The sequence below is a fragment of the Rousettus aegyptiacus genome, unplaced genomic scaffold (genome assembly GCF_014176215.1).
Source record: "Rousettus aegyptiacus isolate mRouAeg1 unplaced genomic scaffold, mRouAeg1.p scaffold_m13_p_12, whole genome shotgun sequence".
NCBI lineage: Eukaryota > Metazoa > Chordata > Mammalia > Chiroptera > Pteropodidae > Rousettus > Rousettus aegyptiacus.
Window position 1 is genome coordinate 9,062,744 of NW_023416287.1, and position 21,638 is coordinate 9,084,381.

Genomic DNA, 21,638 nt, shown 5'->3' on the forward strand with positions numbered 1-21,638 from the left:
TTAAAGATTTTGTCGGCGAGGGTTGGAGGGGCGGGTCCTTGGCTCAGTCCCACCTGACCTGGGTTGAATTCCTCAGTAGACATTTTCAGGGGCCTGGCGGGTGGTGGTGCTGGGGGCAGGGCCTCTGGCTTCCTGGAGGCATCTGGTTTCCAGCAGCCTCTCCGCATGGGGCCCTCGGCATCTGGAACCACTTGTCGAGCCTCATTCCAGGTTCTCTGGGAGCGTGGGAGTCAGAGATGCTCTTTGGCCTTTGCCGTGACCTGAGTGGATAGGAGAGAGGGGCTGACTCCGACCCATGTGCCCACTGGCCACTCCCCAGGAAAGGGCAGCTCCGACTGCAGCCCAGGAGCCCCAGGCCTCCCGCAGTGCATAGATTAGCATATATTATTCAATCAAGAATAAATCCTCACAGCCCGTCCTTCCCTGGGGGCAGAGGAAGGAGCTGAGGTATCAGCTGGAGGACTTTTCCGACTCAGACTCTTCTCAGAGATTTGGAACCCTGGGCTGTAAGTGGAGAAACAAGCGGCCAAGGGCGGGCCGAGTGGGTGGGCTCCTGGAATGGGATGAGCCAGGACCCTCTGTGGGGACTGGGAGGGCCCTGGAGTGAAACTTAGCAGGTCCGAGCCCAGCTCTCGATTCTTGCCTCCCTCCCTCCTGTTTTCTCTCTGGAAGGAAGGGGACTCTGTTTGGAAGTGATGGAGGGGGCAGGAATAAGGGGGTGCTTCAGGGGTGACCAGGCCTCCTGGGGCACAGTGATGGGGAACAACCAGAGGCGGCCTGTAGGGCTTTGCTCCTGGTGGATGGAACAGGAATGAGTATCAAGAAGAAAAAGTCAACCCTCAGCGGGGGAAGGGGTGGGAAGCGGGGACCTGGCCCAGGAAAGTGTCAGGGACTGAGAAGGAAAAAGGGCAGAACCAGGGCAGCCCCAGGAGCGGCCTGTGAGCGAGCCAGCGGGGACCAGAGGGCGGGTGTCTGAGGAAGTGGCCTGAATCTGCGTGTGGAGGTTTTGCCAGGAGGCAGGACGACAGGAAGGACCAACGCCACCGAGAACTGACTGTGGCCGGGGCTCTGGTTGGCGCTTCACGGGAACCAGCACCTTGCATTTTCCCCGAAGCTCTCGGAGCTGGGCGGTTCTACGCATCACGCCCGCAATGCGGCTGAGAAGCCATGGTTTGTCCGCCGACATGGAGCCAGGGTGGCCTGGCCAGGTGTCTGGCACTAGCCTGCGGCTCTGCCCCACGGACTGCCTCCTTCCGGAGAAGCTCAGCCCAGACTGGTGTGTCCTCTTCAAAGGCAAATGCTCCATGGCCTAAAAGGGCCCTTCGCGGAGAAGAAGATAGAGAGGGAATGTGGCGAACACCAGGCCTGGGCAGCGCCAGGCATGTCCCCGGCACAGACAGGTGACGGCACATCGGGGCCCTTTGTGTCGGCGCCAGAGACCCAGAGAGCCAGATACAAGCTGCGGGGCAGGGTCGTGGGGATCTCTCCTCCCCTTCCACGCCCTCTCTCCTCCTCCCAAGTCCTGGGCAGAAACCCGCCCCTGCTCTGAGTTTCTGTGTCACCGCCAGGTCAGTGTGGTCTGTGACCCAAAGCAGCCGATCAGGCTGGGACCATTAGGTGTGTGTGTGCGCGCCTCCTTCCCGCCCAGCACAAGTCACACACACTCAGACACGCACGCACTCTCACACACACACATACTCACGCACTTATGAAACACACACAGACGTGTCTCATTCCACCAAGCCTCCTACTCGGATGCTATATCCATGCCCTTGCTGAGACGACATCACTCCGATCCACAGGAAACAGTTCACTGCACACAAACACACCTACACACGTCTCCTCATCAATAGCGAGCACGCAAACACACCCACGTGTGATCCGACGCGTGGACACACAGCACATCCCCACGTAGCCGAACATAAACACATGCTTGCTCATCTGTTTTCATTCATCGACCACTTCCTGAGCTCCAGGCGCTCCTCAGCAAGGCCGCCTGTCAGGTGTCCAGGGAACTGAGGAGAAGCATCTGCCATTTGGGGGGTGGGTGCTGCCAGGGGAGAGCAGGAGTAAGTCAGGTCTTAAAAAGGAATTTGCCTGGAAAGTTGGTAACACTGGCAATTCATTCATTCATTCATTCATTCATCCATTCAATTTTCCTTTAAATTCTATCTTTCTTTGTGAATTACCTGTCCCCCCACCCCACCCGCAGAAACAAAGCTCCAACAGGGTGAGACTTTTGTTTTGTTCATTGCTTTCTCTCCCGTGACTTGAACAGGGTCTTGCATATACCCGAGCACCTAAGAAATATCATGGAGTCAATGAATGCTTACTTTAATCCTCCCAGAGGGATTCTGATGGAGGTGATTTGGCTCATGTTTGATGTGATGGGTTGTTTCAAAATGTTTGTGAGAAATAAAGGTCTTTCTTCCTCTTTATGGGAAAGAGGATGAAATTAGTGTTCTAGTTTTTTTTTTCTTTTTCTTTTTCTTTTTCTTTTTTTCACCTGGAGACAGTGGCTTGGAATGAGTGAGTTAGGCAGAGAAGAGATCCGAAAATCTGCTTGGTGGTTTCACAGTTACGGAGAGGGGAGAGGATGGGGGAAGGGAGAAAGAAGAAGGAAAGGAAGGAGAGAAGGAGACATGGAGGGAGAGAGAAGGAGGCAGGACATGGGGGCAGAAACCGAAGAGCACTGAGACTTGAATATCTCAGAACAAAGAGGCTTGGCCATCGGGCCTCCTTCCTGGACGTCCGCTGGAATGACCAGCCCAGAGGACAGAAGGGAAGAGGGAAGTGTGTCGAGCTCATCAATCGTGTGGTTTTCTGTAAATCTCAGGGCCTTGGTTGTGTGTAAACACAGGGGCTAACCTAGAGCGGCGTTTCACCAAGTGTCATTGCGGGTGGATTTCGGGTGGTACCCTGACACGCACTTTTTTTAAATTTGGATAACTATATCAGAAATAAAAAGAACTAGCAATAATGTCGTGATTCGTGTTGCCTTCTGCAAGCGAGCCGACGTATAGCTGGTTTGAGGACCTTTACCACGTGCAGGTGAGAGGCAGGTATGCAGACAGCGCTGGGGGCGCAAAGGATGACGTTTTGGTAACATGGACGGAGATGACCTCAAAGGAGGCTTCTGGCTCTGTGGTTTTAAGGTATGACAGGAGCTGATTATCAAGCCCGGGGGTGAGTTAACTTGTGAGGGGGCCCTCGCGGAGCTTCCTGCACTGGTCACTGCCCTCCCTGCTTTCCAGAAGAGGAAGGCGATCTTACAAAGTCTTACTAGATGAGAGGCTGCACCTCCGCCCTCATGAAGCCCAGGAGCATCCTGAGTGGATGAGCACAACTCTAACTGGCAGATGCTTCAGAATCTAAATAAATAGACTCTGAGCCTTCGCGCTGGCTGTTCCTACCTCCTGGATCGCTTTTCCCTGTGGTCCTCATTTGGCCTCTTCTCCTCATTCGGGCCCCTGCTCACACGTCACCTCCTCAGAAAAGCTGTCCTGCCGTGCCCTGCGCAACACATGCCCTCATCACCCTCTCGCCTATGACTTGGTCTGATGTCCTCGGCTGGAATTATTTATTTGTCAGTGTGTCAGCTCCACGAGACAGGGGACTACAGCGGAGGTGTTCACTGCTGGCACCCAATAGGGGCTCTGATTTTTGCTGAATGGATGATGGCCGTGCAATCTTCGGGTTATCTGCCTCTACCTCTTATACATGCTTTTTGTCATGCATTTGAGAGACGCTAGGGTTGTTCTTTACTCTCTTCCTTTCAGGGCAGACCTGTGGGGACTTTCTCCCACAGCTAGAGCTGGCATCAGTGTGTTTCAATAGCAGCAAGTGAAAAGACCTCAGGTAGAGCGGAAGATTATTTAACCAAAACCTGTGCCTACGGTCCCCAGAGAGCTCATCAAGGGCCCCCACACATATGCCCTGCTTTGGAGTATCCTGGTCAGCCAAGGCCCCAATGGCCAGGAGGGAAGCCCCCATCCCTCTGGATAACTGGAAGATTTGCTTTCCATGTTTGCACTCAAGGAATGACTCTGTGAAGACAAAAGCTTCCAGGGCCAAGCGCGGCTGCTCATCACGGTTGCTGGGTTGGCACATCTCCATGGAGACCGCAGAAGCACATCTGTTCGCTCTCACTTCCCAAGGCGGGTGTCTGCTCTGAAGCCTTCCCCAGGAAAGCACCCCCTGACCTCCACCCCACCCCCCAGAAACCCAGGCAGGGTGCCCTATGCCCACAGGGAGGATGAGAAGTGGGGCAACGTCTGCTCTCCCTGGAAGAAGAACAGCTTGGGAGGCAGGGCCGACAGGGATGGGGCTGGGCGCCGAGCAGACCCCGAGGGGCTCCCATGCTGTTGAATGTGTTCCGGCTAATGGGACCCCTGTGAGCCTGGAGTGGGGACACCTGTACCATCATCTGCATGCTCACTTGTCTCTGGAAATGCTCCTGAGAGAGCAGGAGCTCTCAACCGAGGATGACGCCCCGCCCCACCCCCAGAGGACATTTAAAAATGTCTACGACTCAGCTGCCACGACTTGGGGGGAGGGTCCTGCCCGCATCTCGTGGGCTGTATTCATTCGCTAGGGGTGCTGTAACAAAGTGCCACAATCTGGGTGGTTTAAATAATAGACGTTTATTGTCTTACCCGTTCAGGAGGCTAGAAGTCCAAAATCGAGGCATCCTCAGGGCTGGTTTCTTCTGAGGGCTGTGACAAAGAATGTGTCCCATGCCTCTCCCCTAGCTTCTGGTGGTTTGCTGGCAATCCTGTATATTCCTTTGCTTATAGAAGCATCCTCCTGATCTCTGCCTTCATTGTCACACGGCACTCTGCTTATGTTCATTTCCGTCTCCAAATTTTTCCTTTTTTGAAAGGACGCCAGTCATTTTAAATTAGGGGCCCATCCTACTCCAGTATGACTTCATCTTAACTAATTACACCTGCAGCAAACTTATTTCTACATCAGGGCGCATTCTGAGGTACTGGGAGTTTGGACTACAGCTTACGAATTTGAGAAGATACAATTCGACTCGCAATATAGGTAGAGGCCTGAGATGCTGCTAAACATCTTACAATACACAGGACAGGCCCCCACATAAGAGAATAATTCCACCCAAAACTTCAATATTACCAAGGTTGAAAAATCTTATGAGAGAGGCTAGAATCCTGGAGAGAAGGTGACTCAAGGCAGAGCTCTCCAGCCCAGGTGAAAAAGCAACTTTTGTTTGTCTGTTATGCAGCATAACCTCACCAGTTTTCTGACTGATATGAACGACTCAGAGCCACTCGACTGGATTAGGAACCCACCCCCATTGCAGCAAGATGGAAACACTGTGATCATTTAGCGATGTCTGCCATGGGGAAATAGGGGAAAGTGACCCAAATGTCCTCATATTTATTGCTTCTGACCTAACTCACCCAGCTCAGAAAAGTGCTTTGTCTAAAGTCACACAACTCACAAACTAGTGCTAGCATGGAGGCTTGTCACATTGTAAATGTTCCCCAAATATTTGTCGGGCAAATGAATAACCAGTAGGATTCAAAATCAGGTCCCTGGTGATCTCTCTACTCTGCTAGGTCACATCCCCAGAGATTGTTCTGCTCCCCAAAATCTTAAATGCTGGGACCATGAATACATTGTGCCAGAAATTCTAGTTTTCCCTTATCGACAATTGCTTGTGGAAAATATATTCTCATGTCCTCATCTGAGAGGCTTGAATATAAGGTTCGATGTGGACTTTCCTCCAGGCAGTTCTCACCATCTGGAAATCTGAGATGAGACTCTCTTCTGGTGGCATTTCAGGCACCAATGAGGATGAGGAGAAGGTTCTGAAGAAGGAGAAGGACGTACTCTTGGTATTTCTGGAATCACTCGAAGCAGTTGAAATGTGATTTGAATTCTTTTCTCACACCAAATACATCAAGACAGCGCATGGCTCGTTAAGAAGAAGGATGGGCAGCGCACGAGACTGGATTTTAATGCTTAAAAAATGACTTCTCTTCTGTCTGTTTAAGGATTACTATTCCTTGAAGAATTCAGCACCATACGATAAGTGTTAATACCTTATTTCTTGGGAGACTCTGCAGCCTGAAGTTGGAATTGATTTTGAACAGAATAAAATAATTTGCTTTTTATCAGCATCCTCCACAGAAACTTGTTTGCGGCCAGTCTGGGCCTCGGAGGAAAATGCTTTTTTACCTTCACCTATCTAATCCCTCCATAAGATTCCTAAATCACCACCCATCACTCAGCGCCACTCAGCCAGAAATGACCAGTGCTCCATAATAATAAAAACAGAGTTACGGTCGCTGTCACCTCCCACCGATGGCTCCTTTACCGACAGATGAGAGCGAGGCTTCGGAGTCCGCCTGCGTGGAGAGCGGCCAGGCCTTGCGGGCTCAACTCTATACGTCCTGGAAGTCAAGACTGGAGCTGGTCTCTGCACTTTTGACTCCCAAAGTTGGAATTAATAGCCCTATCCTGTACCCTGAGGTGGCAGGCAGACTGCTGATTTACAGGTTACTGCTGTGGGTCATTAGGTTTTTAAAAAATATAAATAATCTAATCATTGGGAATTCCCACATAAAAATTGGGATCTTACCTTCTTCTTGAAAAATAGGGGGAGGCGAAAGGCCTGCTTCTGGCCGGTGCCCAGGAGCCGCACCCCGACGCTCCCTGCCCCGCCCCTACCACCTCTCCCCTCCCCTCCCTGGAGGCCTCTTCATTCTTCATGTCACCTGCCTGGCCTGGCACCACCTGGGTTGGAGAACCAGCAGCCCGCGGTGAGCAAGTCACACTCTGCAGACGGACAGGCTGCTGGCCTCCGCGGCTGGCTCTGATCAGCACTAGCTGGGCGGCTGGAGGCACATGGCTTAGGTTTGCACGTCTCAGTTTCCTCATCTACAGAGCAGGTATAATAACAGCACCTGTCACCATGAAGACCGGATGAGTTAACACACATGGACGGCGGTTAGAACCCCTCCTGACGCACAGGGCGCACCCTGCGCGCGTGAGCTGCGTTGCTTCTGTGTCCATTTGGCCTTCGTGCCGTTCTCCTCGCCGTCGGAGGTGGTGCGGTGGATCGAGTTGTGGCCTCTGAGAAGGTCGGACCAGGTCCCAAGCTGCAGCACCTGTGAATGTGATCTTATCTGGAAAAAAGTCTTTGCAGATGTAAAGAAGTGAAAGATCTCAAGATGAGATCATCCTGGATTAACCAGGCGGACCCAGGTCCAAGGACAGGCATCCTCCGCATGAGAGGAAGAGGAGCGATGTGAGGATGGAGGCAGAGAGTGGGGTGACGCAGCCACAAGCCAAAGATGCCCGACGAGGCGGGAAAGCGTTCTCCCCTAGAGTCTTGGGACGGAACGTGGCCCCATCAACGCCTTGATCTCAGACTTCTGGGCTCCAGAACGGCGAAAGAATACATTTCTGTCGTTTTAAGCCACCCGGGTTTGTGGTCATTTGCTTTAGCAGCAACAGAAGACTAGTAAGGACAGGGTGGCAGATTCCGTGCCGGCCCTGTCTCTCCCCAGCCCTGACTCGGCGTAGCGCCTGGTGCGTAAGCACCAGCTCTACCTGCCGGGTTGACTCTGGAGTACTTTTCAGTTGGGAAACTGTATTTGTGGACATCCGTTAGGGACAGAGGAAGCCTTTGTAAGGCAAATTGTACTGGGACCCAGCGTCCAGGGCTTGGGAGCTTCCCTGCCCAGACAGATAGACACAGAGCAGCTGGGCTCAAGGGAAGAATGTTGCTTGTGTGTTCAGGAGTGAATGAAAGAAGCTTCCTGCCTCAGCCTAGTTCATCCAGCAGAATTATATCTAGTACCTTTGTGAGGGCAGGAACGGCTGCCCAATATGCAGGCCTAGTGCAAACGGAAATGTGGAGCCCCTGGAGAGAGCGGAAGAACAGAGAGGTTGCTAACCTCCCCAGGTTGCACAGCTGGCTTGTGATGGGCTCCTTACCTACTTCCCCTCAGGCAAGCGATTTCCAGAGAGCCAACAGGTTGCACTTCACGTGCATGAATGCCTCTAACCCTCCCAAATGGCCAAGCTTATTTTTAGTCTCCTATTACAGATGAGGAAACTGAGGCACACTTGCCCAAGGTCACATGGCTCGTAAATGGCAGAACCAGAATACGAACCAGGGAGGCCACTTCCCCTCTGGGATCTGCGCAGAGGACCCCGGTTCTCCACGACTTCTACTGAAAGGACTGTGTATATTGATAATTCGTTCTAACTCTTCAAGTAATTCTGCCCATTTTAATGCAACTGCATGGAACTTAGCATTGTTTTAGCATAAATGTGATCAGAAAACTACATTCATTTTATCCCAAAGGAAAAAATATTACAAGAACTTGCCCCACAAGGAGATTTTTGGGATCAGGACGTTTTGGGGAAGGATTCGCCCATGTAATGCATAGAAGATGGGGTTTCTCAATTCCGGGCTGGATCACCTCTATTCCTACCTGTACTGCCCACCTTTTCTCCGTTCTGTTTGCTGGTGTGTCTATGTCCGGCTCCAAACACAGTACCCGACGATTGCTGGTTGTTCCAAGAATGGCTCCCTCTCCGTGCTTTAGTCTCTTATGCCTTTCTCTCTCTCTCTCTCTCTCTCTTTCTCTCTCTCTCTCTCTCTCTCTCTCTCTCTTTCTCTCTCTTTCTCTCTCTCTCTCTGCCTCTGATTTCTTGAGGCTTGTTTCATAGAGTGTACCTAAGACCCCTGATGCTGAGACATCCAGATGGAACATGAACCAGGTGGTGGCTGTGACTCGGGTCCCCCACCCCAGTCCCATGGTTCCAGGAAGAAGACGAATAGATCTGGACCTATGGTGATCAGTGTCTGGACTCGGGGCCTGATTACCTGTCTATGGAACACTGATTTATAGGTAATTCTCCTCCAAGACTCTGGATTGCAGCTAATTTACTGACAGTCTTAAATCACCCCTCCCCCCATGCGGGGATGCAAGGCGAAACACCATCTATCATATGCCTGTAACCAGTGACTTGATTAAAACGAGGATGGGAAGAGAAATACCCGCCTCCGCGCCAAGGGCGGGGCCGGCTGTGTAATTTATCCAGAAATGGTAGCGGCCCACACACAGCCCGCTTAATTTCATGTTTGGCTGCTGATGGGTTTTCATTTATAGATAATATAAACAGGTTGACAGGGCCTTAATTAACTGATTTGTGGTCCTTTGGGAACAAATGGTTATTAATATTCATAAACATTCGTGATGCTCAGGCAGATCCCTGGCCCTGACATGATCATAATATGTCCTCAACTGCGTGCACTTGTGATGTCTGATTTATCTCTTGCCCGTGGACACCAGAGGGACTTGTCAGGTGCTGATGGCCCCTTGCCAGGAAACAGGTCCATCTCTTGACCAAGGCATTAGTGCAAGATTTGCCAATTACAATTTCTTGGGTTTTCTACAATCCTTTCTTCCTCCTGGGAGTCCTGGGCTCAGCTCTCCTCCAATCCCATCTCCTGAGTCCCCTTGAGACGAACTGAGAACTCCCTCCTCTGGGAAGCCTTCCCGGATTGATCTTTCCCCAACATAGCACCATCTCTCTGCAGCGTATTTTCTTGGTGCAGTGTAATTGTTTACGTGACGATTTGTTGTTTAATGTTTTTAGGTGATTTTATCCAAGAATGTTCAGTCTCATGAATTTTCTGAGTCAAGGACAAACCAATCTCTCTCTTTTGCAATGGAGTCCCATCTTATGCAAAAGTCAGTTGAATGGTGAAAATTAAATAATCCCAATAGCAATAGGTGGCATCTACTTTCTGCAGATTTTCTGAGTTTTCCTGGACAGTTCAGACATCATGGCATCTAGTGTCTGGCCCATCCCCATCCCTATGAGACCAAAGGCTGGCTGGATCCCCACCTGCCTAGTCCTTCTCTGCACTTCCTTCTCCTTTTGCAAGTGCCCTTGAATTTGTCAGTGAGTTAGATACAGTGCGGTGAGATTTCTAGCTTGTCTTTTCTTTGGCTTATGCCTGGGATGCATTTAGCAAACATCAGTTTTAAAAAGCAGACTGAGGCCCTCTGAAAGGTCGAGCCACGTTCTGGACTAGAAGTATCTTCTTTATATCTTATGAATTAATGGAAAGTGTTAAACTAGAGGAGGCATCAGACTTCTTATAGACCAGCTGTCCACCCAGCACAGGACTCTGTATCAGAGCATCCTCAATGCCTGCTGACCTGCCCTCATCACAAAACCTTCCCGTTACACAGTGCCCATTTGCGTCCAGCACATCGCCTATTAGCCTCTGGATTTGAATTACATTTGTAAGTGGCGAGGTGCTTGTTTATGGTTTATTCATCTCTCCAGGATTTCCATTTCCTCTTAAGCACGATGCACCCCGTGAGTTCCAGCCAAGAGTCTCCACCCAGCTCTGCTGCGGGGCTGTGGGATGAAGGCCCCTCCTCTTTGGGAGATGCTGGGTTTGGCTCAAATTCTAAAATTAGTAAACAAAGCGAACATCAAGTATAGGAACTACTGAGCATATTCAAACCCCAAAATAGTACTCAATGTGGGTGAATGAGCCCATTCAGCGTGCCCCCCGGCAACTGAGACATGGTGACGGAAAATCAGATCCATCCGCCACCTCTGCTGCTCACCGGCGTCAGGGGTCGGGGGGCGGGCGTGCAGACGCATGGCTGGCTGCTTTGTTTACAGGCCCTTAAATAGTCAATATCTAATTACTAGCACTACAGTTACTATTATATTTGATATACAACTAAAGATAATTCTTCTATGTTTTATTTTCTGTCCCATGCATCCAGATGTGTTTATATCTGCTACAACCCCACTGTAATCTTAACAACAAAAATATCTGCATCTGAGGGACACTTGGATAGATTTTAAAGAGCCCCAAATGGGATGGAGGAGACTTGAATGCTGGTCTCTTTCATTTACCCACGGTGTGACCTTGAGGAAGTCATCTGACATTTCTGAGACATAAGCTCTCTTTTATCTAGCCTAGTGTCTCAGCTGGGGACAGTTTTGCCCGTAGGGAACATTTGATGATGTTTGGAGACAGACTTTTGGGTTTCACATCTCAGAGGGGGAAGGTGCTACTGGCATCAAGAGGGTAGAGGCCAGGGATGCTGCTAAACATCCCAAAATTCACAGGACAGCTCCCTACAACGTGAAATCATCCAGCCCCAAATGTCGACGTCACTGAAATTGAGAAACTGTAGTGCAGATAAACAAAAGTTAGGAAAAGTGCTATAATGAATATCCACGTGTCTACCTCCCAGACATCAGGAGGCAGTCGAAGCCCTTTGTGTACCCCCTATACGCCATGCCCGGACCACCTTCCCTGAAGAATTAGCTACCATCTCAAATTGTGTGGATTTCATTCTCATACACATCCTTACTGATGCGTACACAACCCCGATAACAAGGCCATGATGACAGCAGATTGGCCTCATTTACAGGGCTGCTACTCGGGGTTTGCCATAGCCCAAGAAAATGACTTAAATAGCCCATAAAGTAATGATTTGAGGCAACTACTATGATTTTATTTGCTTTTCCTATGACCCCTTTGAGCATTCAGTATTGAAATCATTCTGCCTTACTGGCCAGATGCAGAAATGAAGCCCAGAGAGGGTGAGCGACTTTTCCTTGTCCACACAGCAAGTTAGGACCCAAGCTGGGCTCAAATGCCAGTCCTCAGAGTTGGCTTTTGGTTTTAAGCTTTAAGACACTTTCAAAGAACTGGAACCACAGGAGTTAATAGAAGTCGATTCTGGGCCTCTCATCCAAGCTAACAGCTGCTCTCCAGCTTGTGTCAAAAGCATTTCACTCCGATTTATTTGCCTCTCTCGGAGTGGCCATTTCATTTCATAAAGCGGTACTGAGGCCGCCATCTCTCCAGATGGATTGAAAATTGAAGCCCGCTCCAAAGGCATTTGCCCTTTCAGGCCAGCCTCCCCTCCAGAGCAAGAGCCAGCAGGGACAACAATTTGGCTGCCTCTCATGTTCTTTTTTGTTCCTCATGAAAAACGGTTAAAAAGAAACCAATTTTTGAGAAAATGACCCAGGTGATTAGGTGAAATCTCCTCTCTTGCTTTATGCTCCAGCTGAGAAGCAGCAGCCAAACTGGAGAAGGGAAAAGGCCGGAGTCAGGTGGGGGAGGGACCTGGGTCAGAGTTGCTGCCCATGGCCATGGAGGTGAGGTCAAGGCTGGGAGGCAGACCCCCTTTACGAGTGACCACAATTTTGTTTTTTGCTATTTATTGCATCGACTGTATGTGCACACAGATTAAATAATCAGATAGTTCTATAAGATTTGTTCCAGAAAAGACATTTTCTTACTCCATTTGCCCCAATTTTCTTGTACTCTGGGGTGACTGCTTCTAATACTTTTAGCAGATTATGTTGGTACTTAAATCTAAATAGCATGTTTGTAAAAAGCCTCCCTACCTTCGAAAGCTAAGCTGGTGACCAAGGAGACAGACATATCAGATGTTACTAGGAGAAGGGCACAGATTCAGCTGCATGCATCAGCATCCACCTCACGCTCATGAGGCACATGCAGCTAACGATGTCGAATGGAAAGAGAGAAGACACTGTGTCCCCACTGGCAACGTGGAACCTACTTCCCAGGTCTTCTGTAACTTCTTGGGTAGTGAGCATCCACTTCACTACAGCAGAGCTGATGATAAGGGTCAAGTTTCCATAGAGTTAGCACAATGTTCCAGTAACGACTACAACAGGAATAGTAATAGCGGTCATTCTTGGTTGTCTAACCAACAGCCATCACCTCACCCTTCTTCCCTGCAAATGGATCCCTGATTTTGTGTTGAGATAGGAGCTAGTAACAGTAATTTCAGCATCTCAGGGAAGCTAACTCGTCTTCGATTCCAGAGGATTAATCTGAGCTATAACCATCATGGTTATATCCTTTTCCCCTTTGCCAGCAATTGGTTCAGGAGTTGGCGTGTGAATCTTCTGGCGAATGAAATGTAAGAAGTATGTTAGGGGCTGCCCACTGTAAAACAAACAAAGAAACAAAAACAGACATAGCCTCATGACAAACCTTTTGCCCCTGACTCTTTCTGCCTTCTAGGGATGAAAGAGCAAGATCTTGGCAGCCATACTGTGGTCATGAGGATGCAGACATGAGGATGAAAAGCACAAGTGTGGAAAGACTCTGCATTCATGGTGATGTCCTACTGCTGCCGCACCAGTCCGGGGATCTTTTGGCTCCATATATCTTGTTCATATGAGACGAGATATCTTTAAAGCATAAGACAGAGTTAGGTCATTCCCATTGATACAAGCATCTTCCCGTTGAGAGTGGGCTATGACTGAGTATTTCATCTCCTCATGAGGAAATCAACAAACATTTTATACAACGGCAGTGATGGACCAGCAATTTTCTAGGCCCTCAGAGTACAAAGATGAATCGAACCCAATCTCTGATCTCACAGAAACTAAAATCATTAGGAAACATGTGAAATGATTATATTCATAATAGCTGCTACCACTGTGTGTCAGGCACTGCACATAAGCGCTTGACACGGGATGACTCATTTGACCCCGGGTGGTCAAACCGGGTTGAAACAGCACCAGCTCTGCTAGGCAGTAGTGGTTCTGCGTCCTGTTCATAACCAGCCGGGGTCCAATGTGAATCTAGAGGCTGAACTTCAAGGATGTGAAAACTCCGAGAGTCAATGGTGGGCTGGAGTTCAAAACGCTGACTCTTTCTCATCTTTAATAAAATGGAGTGTGCAGCCCTCTACTACAATGAAGGAAAACTCTGGAAAATTCCAGAAACTTCGGCTTATGAAAATGTGAACCAAGCAGACCGAATCGGACTCCCGAGTTCCTGCTCCTATGCCCTTTGGAAAGGGGAGACATGTCTGTTGGCCTCCACAGTGGGCACGTGGCAGGAAGGGTTATAAATAGCAGTCCTCCCTCCCTGCCTTCTCCCACTCTCTGAAAGCTCAGTGTGTGGTTTCCTCTCCCTTTGAAAGCCTTGCCTGGCCTGATGTGAATCCTAATTAAAATCATGCACAGCATGACTTTTAATTAGCCTAAGCAACTCCACAAAAGGCACCAATATCAAGCAGTGAATTGTGCCAAGTGACTTTCCCCCAAGGATTAGGTGTCCAAGATGCCCCAGCTGGTGGGAGGCTCTGTGCCCATGCTGGGAAGGACCATGGAGGGGTCAGGCTGGGCTCGGCCAACCACAGTTTTCACTTAGGACCGCCTCTTTGCAGCCAGGAGGCAATGACTTTCATCAGGGGGTTGCAGATTTATTTCATGTAAACTTGATAGGATTTAAAACAGGTCCCAAAGAGCTAAGACAGCTGCCCCCTCAAGGGCATGGCTGGATTTTCTATCTTGGAGCAAATAAGCAAGGGTGAAGGTAGAGAGAAAGGGGTTATAGATCCGAATCTTTTTTTTTTTCTTTGAATCTAGAATTTAGAGCAGGGAATACATAGAAAATGAAATCACTTTTTCTTAGCAAATAAAATAATTGGGGCATGGTGGTTTCTTAAAGCAGAAATGATTTCACTCTTCCTCGTTCCACCCAAGCCATAGATTTTTCTGTGCCTCTGCTCGTTAATCAACTCAAAATGTGACTTAGGGGAGGTGGAGTAACAGCATTTTTTGCTCAGGAGGCTTTATTAAGAATTCTGGAATACTGACATCATAACTCACTCCTAATGCAGCTGGCTGCAGACTGCCCGGAACCGGAGGTTGGGGGGACCCATTTAAAGCTTCAGGCAGCTTCCTTGCAAAAACCCAGCTCAAAATGGATGCCTGGCTATGAGCAGGACACCAAGATGCCTTCCGAGAGAACTAAACGCCAACAGCTCCCCTGGTCTATAAAAATATTGGCATAAAGATGATATCGCATAGAGAAGGGCAGTCCTGGGAAACCCTATAGCTGGTGGGAGAGCAGAAGTTCAATTACACACGTCGGAAATCATAATAGAAGGCAATGGAAAAATAGGATTCTAATTATCACCTAAAAGCAGATTTTCACAGGGCACATCCCTGCGCATTGCTATTCTTCTAATCTAGGTGTGCCATGTACTGAAATAAATATAAAACAGTTGGTCATTGACAATTATTTCCCTTAGATTACTTAAGTGTCTCGATCCATTCTTTTACGGACTTGACATTTTTAGACAAGATATTCAGTTCAACTAATGGACAATGAGCTCCAACAAAAGGGACACCTTGTTTAACGTGAATTTCAGAAGTGAGAAAGATAGACGTGTATGTGTGTTGTGGATGGTGGTGATCAGGACCTTGATCCCACAGTTCCCATGGTAATACAGATGTGACGAGTTACATCTCCCCTCTTCAAATTCTCTCAGGTCATGAAGTGCTTCTGGACTATGCTACTTCCATTACCTGTCCACACTGGGCGATCACTTCCCAGCAGGAGCTTCAGTGACAAGCATGATACCCTTCCAAAGTAAAGGACACCCCCTCATGCATCATTTCTTCCCTCCTTGACGGGCCTCACCCACCCACTGTTTCCTTAGTTCTTTCGTGAAAACTTCATCCTGTCCATACGAATGCCTTTGGTTGGCCACCATGTTCACCGGAATACACGCTCGTGGCAGGGAGTGGCAATGGCATCGTTTTGCTTTTCTTTCTTCTCTTATGGGTCATATAAAGTGGCAGTGAATCCCGTTGGTCCTTCCTTTTAAAATACCTAGAATTCGACCACAAGTCTCCACCTCCACTGCTGTAACCTGGTCAAAAGCCCACCTGTCCTCTCTCTCCTCGTTTGCAGTAACAGCATAAGCTATCCCTGGACTCAACAAACCCTCCTGTACCTGGAACGGGATATCAGATGTCCCCAGTTCTCCAAGCTGTGAAACCGGAGGTGTCAATGAGCAAGCCCTTGATTAGCTCCAGTTTTTCTACTACAAGACATCAGAACCATTAGAAAAATCGGTCCAGTTGGGACTCTCGGAAGAACCGGAGCGTCCAGCAGGGGGAGCCGCCTCTGTGATCGCATCACTGGGAGATGGTTTGCAACCTGTTTACCGATGCACCCAGAGCCCTCCTGCCGGGCATCTTCCCTAGCACCAAGAACACCGCCATTTTTACATTACATTACAGGGTGACCAGGCCCTCTGGGACTGGGGTAAATATCTACCCCAGTTAGACAATGTCTTTAGCTGGTGCCTCAGAGATGGGGCCCTGGACAGTGGGGCAAACCTTTGTCTCAAGGTCATGCAGAACAAAACAGACATTAGAATGGATATGAAGAATTTGTCAGGTTGGACTGAAAACTGCCCAGCACCCAAACGGTCAAAGTCGGCAGATCGCCGAAGTGCATTGTGCTTCCAAGACCAACGAAGAGACCTACCACGTGGCCCTCCCCGAGGTTAGGGGCATGGATTCTAGAGACGCACCGCCTTAGTTTGAATCCTTGCTCTGTCATTTTCCTAGCAGTGTTACACTGGATGGATGACTTAAAACTGTGTGTTTGGAAGCTCCGTATGAAAAGCAGGTGCAGCAATGGCACCCACTCCATAGGCTTGTTCTGAGACCTACATGATTTAACATGCGTCAAGTCCTTAAGACAATGCCTAGGGCACCATGAGTCCTAGCTGAAGCTGGCTATTCATAAGGACAGATCTCTAAGCCAAATCCCATCATCCTATTTGAAAAATCACCTGGGACACATCTGGACTCAGAACTCTGAGAGGAAGAATTTAGCTCATGCATGCTTTACCTGGATTCCCACTCTTTAATCAGATTAAGCCAATAGTTATCGACTGGGTGTCTGCAGTGTGGGCAGCTCTGGGCTGGAAACCCAGACGTTACAATAAAGATGTGGAGCCAAGACACAAATGTGTAACTTGCCAAACAGAAGGAGAGGCGCACATGACATGCGGGATGGTGACAGGGAAAGTGTCAAAAGACAGCACATGATTAATGACCTGACACAGGCCATGATAGGTTCAGGGATATGAACAGAGTATTAGCACATCACATACTTGGAAAACCCAAGAGGGTCAACTAGAAATTTCAGAACTCATAATTGTGTCCAGAAGTGCAATGAACTGCAAAATCAGCGTATATTTAAGGAGCTAGTTAATTATAACATTTCCAGCAAGTTAATTATAACATTTCCATAAAGAGAAAACCACGGAAGGAACACCTAGAAGTTGGTTGGGAAAAAAAAGGAAATTTAGGAGAAACTTGCTCTACCAAATTTGGTGTTGATTCAGGAATAAAGAAAAAGATTACTGGAACCAAATCTAGAATAGAAATTAAAGTGTCCTATGCATTAAGAATAAGCAGTTAAACCCCAAACAGAAACAAATCCAGTTTTCAAAAGTAATAATATAGAACATGTAGATATTATTATAACAACTAGGAAAAGAAAGAACAAAATAGTAAGATACATAGCATCTTCTAGGATAGAGAATTAATATTTACTACATATCTATTTCTTTCCTTTCAAGCCATAAATCGTGAAGTTCTACAAAGTTCTCATGAGAAAAATGATCTAAAGTGAATTTGGAAAATTAAGTCATAAAAATACTTCTTGGAATGAAAAAGAAATTATGGAGTTAGCTCTTCCAGGTCCTCTCACACATAGGCTTATAATAACTGAAGCATAGGGCCGACTGGGAATGGAGTGGCGGCGCTTAATAGAAAGTTTGGGGAAAAACTTGCATAGATATGACTTTGCAATGTGATAAAGCTTGCATTTGCATTGTTTGGAGGAAGATAGATTTTTCAATAAATGACGTTCAGACGATTTTGAAAGTGCCTAATGATCTAGATCAAAATATATAATCCGATCCATATCTCATTATGTACATCAAAATAAATTCCAGAGGCATTGGTAAATTAAATGTGGAAAACATCAAAAGTCATGAAAGAAAATACACGAATGTTTACATAATAGTGGGGGATGTGTGAACAAGAAAATAATGCAAAAAGCACCAAAAAAAAGTTTGTTAAGTGCAAAACACAAATGAAAAACTTTTCTTTCAGTATCTCTCAAATTCATTTATTCCTCAATTTCATAAATTTATGCTTAGGTATCATTGCCTGAATTCATTCATTCATTCATTGAGTGTCCTCTATGACAGACACTGTGGCTGGTACCAGGGGTACAGTAGTTAAAAGGGGGAGGCAAGAATCCCAACCCTCTAGAGCTTGCATTCCAGTGGGACAGCGAAGAGTATGAACAGAAATAATAATAACATATAATGTGTCGGGTTGTGTTTGGATTTCAGAAAAACAATAAAAGAAGAGAAGGAGATATGCTACGAGGAAGAGTCATTCGCAGTTTGAAACGGGGTGGTCAGGAAGGCTCTTCTGTGCAGCTGACACCTGAGCCAAGAATTAGAGAAGGAAAGGGGGTGATTTATGCGGATAAGAGCAAACACCCTGAGGCGGATGTGTGCCTGATAATGTTTGTGGGTCCTTAAGGAAGCTGCTAAGTGAGGGAGAAAAGTAGCAAAGATGAAGACAGAGGAAATGTTAGGCAGCCTAGAAGTGGAAGCTGATCACGTGGGCTTTTGTGCTCCCGGGGTCACAGAACAAAATCTAGAGCCAAGACTCAAACACAGGTTACCCAGTTCTGGGGCTTTCTTATATGCTCCTTGAGCCAAGCTGGTACAACTCTACTCATCCACGTGTACCCTCTTCCTAGAGCCTTCAGTCGCCACTGGGAGGGAGGGCCCAACATGGGGTGACTGTATGATTTATTCCCCAAACTAAGTCTTCATTGAGCATGAATGAGGATACCATCAATCATTAATCCAGGACGTAGAGACTTTCCCTGGCAAAACGAGACTTGTGGTCGTCCTAACTGAACACCATGTTTGCGCAGCACTTGACATAAGACAGACAGAAGACGCCCATCGTCAGCACGGAGAACAGGGATGAGCTGATGATCCAAAGAGATTGTCACTCAGGCCCCGCCATTCCCACTTCTCCGATCTTGGGCAAATTACGCACTTTCTCTGGGCCTCAGTTCCCTCATTTGTCAAATGGTGAGGACAATAATAATCCCTACCGTTCAGGGTTTCTCTAAAGAGGCAGTGAAGTAACCCATGGAAAGAGCCCAGAACTGCGCCTGGCACCTGGTGCACACCCTGCGAGGGCTGGCTTTCATCATCGTGGATCCAAAATGGGTCCCAAACGTCTGAAACTAAAGCATTGGCAGGGTTGCTTTAAGGAATAATCTGTTTCCTTGATTTTCCCACCTTTTAGAGGCCGCCCACATTCCTCGGCTCATGGCCCCTTTCCTCCAGCTTCAAAGTCACCAACGTCAGGCTCAGTCCTTCTCACGCTGCCATCTCTCTGGTCCTCCCTCGACTGCCTCCCTCATTCACTAATCAGGACCCTTGCGATTGACACTGGCGCCACCCAGAATATCTAGAACAACTCCCGCATTTTAAAGTCATCAGATTTCAAACATCTTAATCCCATCTGCAACCTTAATTCCCATTTGCCACGTAACCTAGCATAGTCCATTTCCAAGGATTAGAACTCAGACGTCTTGAGGGACCATTATTCTGCTTACCACAGGGGTCACTGAAATTAAATCTTCTCTTCCCATTTCACAGGTGAGAGCACTGAGGCCCCTGAAGAGGAAGTCATCTGCCTAAGGCGCTATCACTGGTCAGTGTCACTGACCGGACTCTACCCATAAACCCTCACTCCCGAGACGTTTCCAGGTAGAGGAAGTCCCGCCCCATGTATTTTGCAGCTGGGACCTTCGGAGAGAGACTTACTGTGTCACTATAGCGAGAAACACCTGACTCATTTCCCCCAAGCTGCTCAGCCTGGGGTCTTCCCTCTTGATAATAAGGGGTGAAAGTAAACTCAGTGACATTCAGCAACTTTCTGTTGCATAATGAGTTCAACAATGATAATTGTAGATGAGCTCTTCTCAAATCTCAGATTCATTACAGAAAATATTTCAAAATAAATGTCTGTTTTCCACTCCTACAATGGACAGTCAATATTACAGTCATGCTCAGGGCAGATGGCTGGTCCAGGAGATGATCGAGGCATACTCCTCCATCTCAAAGGTGACTTGGGACCTTCATCATGAGCATACTCCCTCTTGCACCCCGGCTGGGGTGAGAGGAGAAGGTGGGTAATTCATACACGTAATTATCCTCATGGAGTGAACAGATGGGAGAGTTTTCTCCAGGGAACATGGTGTACAACATCCCATTTCTCACTGGGGCATCAGAGAGAGTTCCAACTGACCAACTTCTCATGAACCTGCCCGCAGCACAACTCAGGGGAGGGAAAGGCAGGAGAGAAACAGTCAGCGTTTGCACTTGGCACCGCACAGCGCCCACCTGCAAGCTTAATGTTCTCATCGCGATTAGAAGTGATGTCCTCGGGTTTCTAGTGTCAAAGGGGCTGCCAACCGTGCTCATGAAACATCTCCAGCCCACCATGGTGCCCCATCTATTCAGCCAAGAAGCAAGTGTGTTCTTCTCCTTGCGTGGGGACACAAGGAACCCCGCAGACATCCCCCACAGGAACTGGCAGGATGGGGGAGAGCATGCACTTGTGAGTGAGACAGACCTAGGTGCACATTCCTGCTAAGCCCTGTACTTAGCTACGACCTTGGGAAAAGCATTCCTGCCCTCCGAGCTTCAGTTTCTCTGACCAACAACGATGTGCCTTCAACACCGGCTGAGGGAGTTTTGAGGAGTGAGTGGGGTGATATCTGTAACGTATTTTATTAGATCCTTTTGCCTCTTCCTTTTTCATTTTCGTTTCTCACAAGGGGAAGGGGAGTGCATTCCTTTGGGGTAAAAAGGGAAGGATTTACAGTGTGAGCCGAGCTGTAACGAAGAGTGTGGCAGACACTGCTAGTTGCTGTCTCAGTGGCCACTTCTCCCTCTTAACCATCAGGACCCTGGCTTTGCTCAAGGTGGCATGGTGACCAGCAAAGATGCTTTCCTAGACTTGATGGTGGCCACATGACCCTGTTCCTGCCATTGACACATAAATGGCCGTCTTAAGGGTGTTCCTAAGAATGCCCTTCATGCTTCTGTAGCACCAGAACCACCTCTACTTCCTTCTCTGTCCTTCCTGCCTGGTAGTGAAGCTGCCACCTTAGAACCAGGAGGTGATGAACCTGTGGATGACTCTGAGGATTCAGAGCAGAAAGACAGAAAGAGCCTGGTCCCTGGAATCTCAATGGGCCACACAACACTGGCTCTGCATGGCCGGCCTCTCGGCCTCTTGTGGCGTGAGGAAAGCAAACCCATCTTCCTTTAACCCACCCTTCGTTGGGTTTCCTACTACTTGCGATGGACATGATATGAATAGTTTTCCATGAAGATACTGAGGAATGAGACAGGCATCCCTGCAGCAGGAATAGCAGAAACGAGTGAAGGAAAGTAGAGAAGAACGAAGCCCGTGAGGCGGCCAGGGCTGCTGCTTCTTTGCCACCCGGTCAACTGCAGATGCCCAGTCATGACCGTCTCACCCCCGTGCCAGCGCCTGGCCGAGGAAGAAGCCTGTGACTCACCACTGGCCAATGAGACTTGATGGAAAGTCTTCCAGAAGATTCTAGACGATGTTTTCAGATGCCTAAAAAATATGACCCACGAATGGACAACCCCTCCCCTGTCAAGAGCGGGGTC

General features: G+C 48.3%; 1 long non-coding RNA gene across 1 annotated transcript; it reads left to right on the top strand.

Annotated features, from left to right (window-relative positions):
* The first annotated feature begins 368 nt into the window (after nt 1-368).
* Nucleotides 369-15,091, top strand: LOC118609940. Its single transcript, XR_004953503.1, has 2 exons — nt 369-506; nt 13,091-15,091. It is a non-coding gene; the product is annotated as an uncharacterized LOC118609940 (long non-coding RNA).
* Nucleotides 15,092-21,638: the final 6,547 nt, after the last annotated feature.